Source organism: Emydura macquarii, unplaced genomic scaffold (assembly GCF_026122565.2).
Source record: "Emydura macquarii macquarii isolate MOO-44397 ecotype Brisbane River unplaced genomic scaffold, CSIRO-AGI_Emac_v2 contig_3240, whole genome shotgun sequence".
Taxonomy (NCBI): Eukaryota; Metazoa; Chordata; order Testudines; family Chelidae; genus Emydura; species Emydura macquarii.
The window spans coordinates 5,667,286-5,675,762 of record NW_027133377.1 but is presented as its reverse complement, the minus strand read 5'-3'; positions in this window follow the sequence as shown (position 1 = coordinate 5,675,762).

Sequence of the window (8,477 nt, the reverse complement as noted above, 5' to 3'; positions counted from 1 at the left end):
AGTAAGACAGCCAAAGACAACAAACCCACCTGTTTATCAACACGATAGCAGTGGTTACACACAGTGAAAATTAAAAGCTACTGACACATTTAAGAGCATTTGACAATCATAATAATAAGGTCCTTTTTTAAGAGTGTGTATACAAGTCCCACAGAAGCTTGAAGAAAGCCCAAAACAGTGGTATTCATTTTTATACCTTCAACCTGTCAGCTACTTGGTTTATTAGCAACACCCAGATTTTACAAACACACTCCATAATACCTGTCTGAACATGCATGGGCGCACAAGTGGACAGGAAAAGCTAGGGGTCTCTGACACAGCCTCAGTCCATGCATAGGGACTGCCTGAGGCTGGTCACCAGAGCACTGGTAGCTGCACAAAGCAAACAGGAAGGGGATGGGACGCACCTCCATCCCAGAATCATGCCGATGTTGCTGGGTAGGCAGTTGAAAAATGGGTCCTTTCATCTGTCATCCAATGATGTTTAATATGGAAACAACTGAGTGGCAGGAAACATGGAATCTCACAATGCTGTGTTTACACATTCAGTTTTCTGAACAGAACTTCACACCAGAGTTACAATTTTGCCCAAAATAGGGAGAATCTCCATAGATAGCACAAGTCTTCAGCTTGTTTTATAGTTGCTCTCATCTGAGTAGCTACCATAAGTTTGACAATTCAATTAATTTCAATTCTGACATACAAGCTTTACAAGGAAAAAATGCAAAATTCTTGCCAAGACAAATGTTAGCAATATGCAAACATTTTCCTGTATGTGAACATATTGGAGGTCCTGATCTTCCTTACAAATATACTCCTTGGGCTCAAATTATAGCATCCTATAGGTAATCTTTAAACATGTACACATTTTACCCTTTCACTTCCTTTCATTTTTGGTTTTGCCTATTAAGCATCGAACAAGCTGTGCTTAGGTGTGCGTTCTCTTTGCAAGAGTATATTCTGCCCAGTGTGGCATTTCCATTGCACCAGCATTGGCAAGCAAACATGTGCCCTTTCAATACAATTCATTAAATAGCAACACGTTAGTTTACAGGTTTAACCCATATGATATTTATTGGCTGTTATTCAGAGAATGACAGGCAGCCAACACACTATTTGGTGGACTTTTCCACCCATCTGTTTATCCATCTGTGACTTGAAAAATAGGTTGCTTTTTTCCCCCCTAAAAGAATTGTTTTGCAGGCCAGTGAGATGAATATACATTGATGTATATTGTTTACTGCAACTGGATTTCAGGAAAATATCAATCAGTGTTTTGGCATTAAAAAAAAAAATCATTCATGCGTCCCTGGTGTGATATACCCGCCAGTGCATCACTAGTACGAACACATAATGGACTAGTTGCAAACCTAATACTTCTTGTTGTTAGCCTTTTAAACCATGCCCATCACCATGGCATTTGAGTGGAAGCCAATGGTCATTAATGATTGGCCCCGGCACATGTAGTTCTTTCTCTTTCCCTGTCCCCATAGGGAATATTGCATGTGGATTTTTTAAAACAATGCTTTATTTTTATTTAGAGATGAAGGTATATGATTTCATTATCAAAGGCCAAGCTGAAGTTAGCCTTAACCCTGGAATGGAAAGTGAAGACGTTTGGGGTGGTTCTTTGAACCTGCAGGAGTTAGCTGCTCAGTCTTGAACTAGCCCCTGATAAAGTTCTGTGTCCTGCACAAACAAGCTTTACCTTTCTAGTTCGCAATTACAGTGGACCAGTGCAATGGAGTTGTCCACTTGGGGCTTGTCCTAGTGTGCAAGGTGATCTTTTAGGTATCCTGTACTACTGAGGACATATGCTACTACCATGATTAGAATGCTTCCTGAAAAAAATTGCTAATTAAAATGATAATCTGATTTTTATCTCCAAGCTAATGTTCAGCTAACACTAGCTTTATGGAATGTTTAAATGGGTGTGTGACAAGGTACTGCTCCCCAGTTACATCCCTGTGCCCTGGCCCAATCCTCAACCCTAGGTCAGGGAGCACATGACCAGAGTCATATGACTGCAGATTGCTAGTAGTTCCCGCTCTAGGAACAGCTTTCCCTCAACAATAGGAGACTCAAGATCAAGGGAAGGAGTGCGAGGGGCTCTTAATAGTATCTACGAATAGCTACTTAGTGGGAAGAGGATATGTCTTCTCCCTTCCAAAATGGCAGAAAGCAGGAAGTACCTATTACTATGCATTTTGTATTACTTGGTGCCTTGTTATTTAATAAAAGTTGTCCTGAGGAAAGGAATGTAGAACCTGATATGAATGCTCATTAGGATTTCTCTAGCTGGCGAATCTTTCCACCAGCTTACAGAGTGATATACCCAAGTAAGATGCATAGGTATCAAATTATGGCCACTGATTACAATAATACTTAATTAAGTCACTTTCCCATCCCCTTCATCTCAACACATACCATGTCAGAGACCTAGGATAGGTGTTTTACTAAATCTTTAAAATTGGGTGAGGTGCTATTATGCTATTTGTTCATGATACTATTTAACCTACAATTTCAAATATTGCTACCATGTTCTTTATAACAATGTATCATACTTCAGTAACGAATAAGTTGAAAGCTTTTTGTCACATTACATTTTTATAATGAATATGAAGAAACAGATACAGCGTTACTCTTAAAATACAGTACTGCAGACATCATAGATGAGAGAGTTCTGGAATGTTTTGGTTTGAGGTGAGCAAGCACTGACATGACACCAAGGTGTCACTGTTGTATGCTTCATGAACAGGTGAAAAAGTTATCCTGAGCTTTCCATAAGCTTTCTGTTTAATTTTGTGAGTTTTCTCCAATGGTAGCTTTAGAGCTGTTGTAGCAAGTGTTTATAAGTGAAAGACCAAGATTACGGGGGAAATGGCAGAACAGTACTGATAAGGAACATTTACATGGTGACAATATTAGATATTATGCCTTGATACTGCAAAGTTCACAAACACAAGATTAAATGAAAGTTTTGCCTGCAGATGAACTGCAGAAGGTATAAAAACACAATGTTCACTTAAGCTATATCACCTAGCATTTTCCCCATGTAAAAGTTCTTTTTCAGCATTTTTGTTCAATCTATTGCTAAGAGGAAAAGGAACATATATTGTTCTGACAGTTAAAGAACACTTGTCCTGCTCGGACAATGCAAAGTAATGTGTTGAAGCTGAGGAGAATTACTAAGAGTGGGGGAGAAGCGTGGAATTAGGGAGAACTAATTTATCTTTTTTCTTTGTTTACCATATGTAATTTTTCTATGTAGAATTGAGTAGTTTACGCAAAAGTAGTTTTTTTAAATTATTAACTATTTTCTCTTTCAGCAGACAACATACCAGTAAAGCTTTTAAAATTTGATTTAATTTTATTTGAAGGCATTAGTAGTGATTTACCAAAAGTACCAAGTTGGATCAATTTTTAAAATTTCCTAAGGGAGCATGTCCATAGATATCACTACTATGAATAACCTTGTTAGGGGACCGAGGTACAGGATATTTTTCTTTTAGTCCTATCAGATGGGATGGCAGGAAGATTGCTTACTATACAATGTAGCTCATTACACAATGGGAAATCACATAAAGAGAGAGGTTTATTTGTTTAATCAGCCCAGTATGTCCTACCCTCTAAGTGTATAGACAATACTGTAGCAGCAATAGTATGAGACCAAAAAAAAAAAAAAAAAGACCTTGTCATAAGCTAACTGGGGAAATGTGGTCTAGATAAAATTACTATGAGGTGGGTGCACAGCTGGTTGAATGACTGTACCCAAAGAGTATCGATGGTTAATTATCGATGGTTCACTGTCATACTGGGAGTCATATCAAGTTGAGTCCTACGGGCGTCAGTCCTGGGTTTGGTGCTATTCAATATTTTCATTAATGACTTGAATAATGGAGTGGAGAATCTGTTTATAAAATTTGTGGATAACACCAAAAATGGGAGGAGTTGCAAGAAGTTTGGAGAACAGGATTAGAATCAAAAGGACCTTGACAAACTGGAGAATTGGTCTGAATTCAACAAGATTTTAAATTCAATAAAGACAAGGGCAAAGTACTTGATTTAGGAAGGAAAAACTGAATGCATAACTACAAAATGGGGAATAACCGGCTAGGTGCTGAAAAGGATCTGGGAGTTAGAGTGGATCACAAACTGAATCAGTCAACAATGTATGTTGCAAAAACAAGGCTAATATCCTGGGATGTATTAACAGGAGTGTTGTGTGTAAGACAAGGAAGATACTTGTCCTGCTCTACTCAGATATCATCCAAAAACTGGCACTAAGCTTTGATATTTAATTATAGTAATATTCTATGGCTATCTGGTAATTACTAGCAGAAGAAGTAAGAGGTGGTGCCTAACTGGAAAACTATTGCAAGTAAAAGAGGAAGGATGGAAGAAGGTATTGAGCTGGAAGTGGGAGAAGACAAAAGATACATTTTCAAGAGTGCCTAAGAGGATACTAGGACACTTTGGACGTTTTACCTCAAGGCTAGATTTTGCCACCCTGACTGTTATTGAGTTGCACTTTTGCACACAGATGACTTCAGTGATAGCAGAATTAGGCCAACATGGAGCAGTTTTGAAAATCCGATCTTTCTGCTTTGTCTGTGCCTAATACAGCTCAAAGTCTGAAATACGTTCCAGAGCGAGCTTTAAAAGTCACTGGTTATAGGAACAAGAACGTGGTTATTGAAAGTCAATCTTTGTATTATTCTGTTTGGGACAAAAAAATATAGGCCAGATTCTAATATCCTTTGTCATGTTGAGAAATAACTTACTCCTCATGTAGTTCCAAGGCAGAACATTCAATGGCCCCCCCTAGAAAGGGATGGCTGAGGTCTGAGTGGGCTTCCGTTAAAGTTTTTACTTTAATATGTGCTATGCTGGTTCCGGGGTGGCTGAGGGGGTGGTATCTGCTACTCATCTTCCTGGGTCTCTTGGACTGCCCAGCGAGATTACTGATGAACCTGCTCAACCACCTTCTCAACTGCTTGGGAACCTGCATAGTACATAATAAATAAAGTTGGCTCAGGGGAGGGGCGGAGAGCGTGAGCTGTGGGAACCTTGGGAGATGGAGGGGTGTGGAGGAGAGGAGGATACGTATCTATCCTCCCATCCACCTGGGCCCTTTTAAATCACTGGGCCCCTGGGTAATTGCCCCCCTTATACCTCTGTTGGCGGGCCTGTCTGTGAGTCTGACTCCACTGTGTTCTCTACTGTCTTTTCCTTTGATTGTATTGATCAAAAGAAATTCAATTTTCAGGATCTTTCTGTAGTCAAATCTTGTCTCCCTCTATACATTGTGGTCTGTGATATTGATAGTGAATTATTGTATCAGTATTAATATCCACATTTTAGGACATCTTTCCTGGAAACATGTCTCCTTACAGAAATAGTTACTGGGAATGTTACTACAGAACCACAAGTGCTGTACTTCCTGGAAGGGAATCTGTGGCTGCTAAGCAATAATTGAGTTCTATGCTTGCTTCCCTACAGAAAATGCAAACACCTGAAAGACAATATAAATAACTCTAAACTCCAGACATGGGCTTTCACTCTTAAAGGTTATTTTAAGAAGCAAATGGACTTTGCTGCTGCTGTGTCCTTCATTTGCATCATGACTGTATCCAGTCAGGGCCAGATTTAGGGGCAGGTGACCCAGGTGACCACCTGGGGTTTGGGGGTGCCGGGCTCAGGGTGCTTCTTTTTGATGTTAGCAACAAAAGGGAAAATAGAATGTTTGAAGTAAAATGTTTCAGGTAAACATTATTTAATACCAGTCCACCCAATGTTGGTGCACAGTTCAATTTCTTAATGTTAGTACGTTTCAGTTATTCTTAAAATTAATTTTAATTTAATTAAGCTTCCAACCACTTCTCAATACAGTTTACCACCAATGGATGCAAATAATAATCAGCATCACATTCATACATTTCAGTGAATAAATCTAAAATACTACGTAACAAGGAAATGTAATTGAAATTCAGCCATGAAACCTTTAAAAGTCCAAGTAATAATCTCTTCTCAGGCACCCCAGTCTGTTGTGCAGCTCCTTTTTATTGTTCGGATCAGTCAAAATCTGCATCCCCTTATCCCCGCACCTGTGTGAAATTAAGTTGTCTGATCCTTAAGCTTGTTCCACCTCCTGGTCAAGGGAACTGACTTAATCATCTTGATCTAGATCCACAAAGGGACTTAGGAGTTGAGACACTGAAGATCATGGTGCCTAACTTTTAAATGCCTAGAAAATCACTGGAACAACACTGTGATTCACAAAGCCCGAGTCGGGTGCCTAAGCTCCCTATAAAATGTATCAGGAGAGAGAGGTGCATTAGACTGCAATCCACAAAGCCAGCATACTAGGCAGTGACCCACCTAAGCTAGCAGATGGGAGGTGATGACCAGAATTGTGTGTGCTAAACACTACCCTTCTAACTCAGGTAGGTGCTTCTGTGGAGCCTGGACTTAGATGTTGATCTCTGCTTGTGATTCACAAACCAGGGGGGACCTCCCTTACAACCTTTAACCCAGTAGGTATGGTATTCACCCAGGATGTTGGAGATCCCCTGGTTCAAGGGAGCAAGGTTCTGCCACCTCTCAAACGAGTGCTCTAACCTCTAGGCCAGTGTTTCTCAATTGGTGTTCCGCGGAACCCTGGGGTTCCGCAGGAACACTGTTAGGGTTCCGCGAGCAGCTGTTCTCTGTGCTGCTGATCAGCTGTTCGCCGCCACCGAGAGCAGCTGTTCTCCACGCCGCTGAAAAAGGGAAGATGTCCTGGATTTTCCGGCGGAGGGTATCCAGTGTAAGTGTAATTTAACTGAGAAATGCTGACCTTTGCTTATTTCGACATTTGAAGACTGTTAAGAGTTTGGGGGGTTCTGCAATTATTTATGGAGTTCAAAAGGGCCAAATTTAATTGAGAAACACCGCTCTAGGCTATAGAGCCCTTCTAAAGCTTTTCCACTTAATATGTAATTTAATATTAAATATATTATTATTTAATATTGAGGAATTGAGATTGAGGAAAACCAACGTCAGAATATTCCACAGCCCCATGGTTAGGGCACTCACCCAAGGTGTGGCAGGTCTAGGTTCAAATCCCTTCTCATCAGGCAAAGGGGGAACTTGATCTGGGGTGTCTCTAACATTCAGGTGAGTACCATAATCACTGCACTAAAGGTTATAAAGGAGGTTATTCCTCTCCTCCCTAAATCAGCAGTTTTGTGTGAACTTGCCTGAGGGACCTGCCTACCAATTCAGACCCTGCACGCAATTTAGGTAGTTGCTGCCTGTCTCCTTCAGTTTGTGAATTTCTCTGGAGCTTAGGTAAGAGATAGGCATCGGGCAACTATTGTGAGGATCAATGCATTTGCCCAAAGGCAAAATCTTAGGTGCTAAGTGTGGTTAGGCACCCACAGGGTTAGGCAACTGCCGAATGGGAGTTTTGTGGATCACAGTGTGTGTAAAAACCAGACTTAAGCACCTAAGTACCTTTGTTGATCCCACCCTTGTACACCTAGGGGAATTTAAGAAGGGATCATTGTAAAAACTCAAAGAATTTACAGGAGTCTGAACCACTGCTATGGGAAATCAGTCATTATATAACATTATAGACAATCAATTAGCCTCTACTTAGGATACTAAGACATGTCAATCTGACTATTTTAACAACTTTCGCAATAATATTTATAACATTGGCTTTATGTTCTAGGCTTGGAGGACAGACCACAGTAGGATTTTAATAACCCTGTGAAGAAATTCTGTTTATATGCAAAATAGAGAGTCTTATTTAATACATATATGCAAGAAGGGTTTCTACAGGTATGTTGCCAACAAGAGAAAGATTAGGGAAAGTGTGGGCCCCTTAGAGAATGAGGGAGGCAACCTAGTGACAGAGGATGTGGAGAAAGCTGAGGTACTCAATGCCTTTTTTGCCTCTATCTTCACAGACAAGATCAACTCCCAGACTACTGTACTGGGTGGCACAGAATGGGAAGGAGGCAAACATCCCGCAGTGCTGAAGGAACAGGTCCAAGACTATTTAGAAGGATTAGACATACACAAGTCCATGGGCCAGATGGAATGCACTCGAAGGTGCTGAGGGAATTGGCTGATGTGATTTCAGAGCCATTGGCTATTATCTTTGAAAGCTCGTGGCAACAGGGGGAGGTCCCTGAGGACTGGAAAAAAGCAAATATAGTGCCCATCTTCAAAAAAGGGAGGAAAGAGGATCCAGGGAACTACAGACCGGTCAGCCTCACTTCAATCCCTGGAAAAATCATGGAGCAGGTCCTTAAAGAATCCATTTTAAGGCACTTGGAAGAGAGGAGGGTGATCAGGAACAGTCAATACGGATTCACCAAGGGAAAGTCATGCCTGACCAATCTGATTGCTTTCTATGATGAGGTGACTGGCTCTGTGGATGTAGGGAAGGCGGTGTATGTGATATACCTTGACTTTAGCAAAGCTTT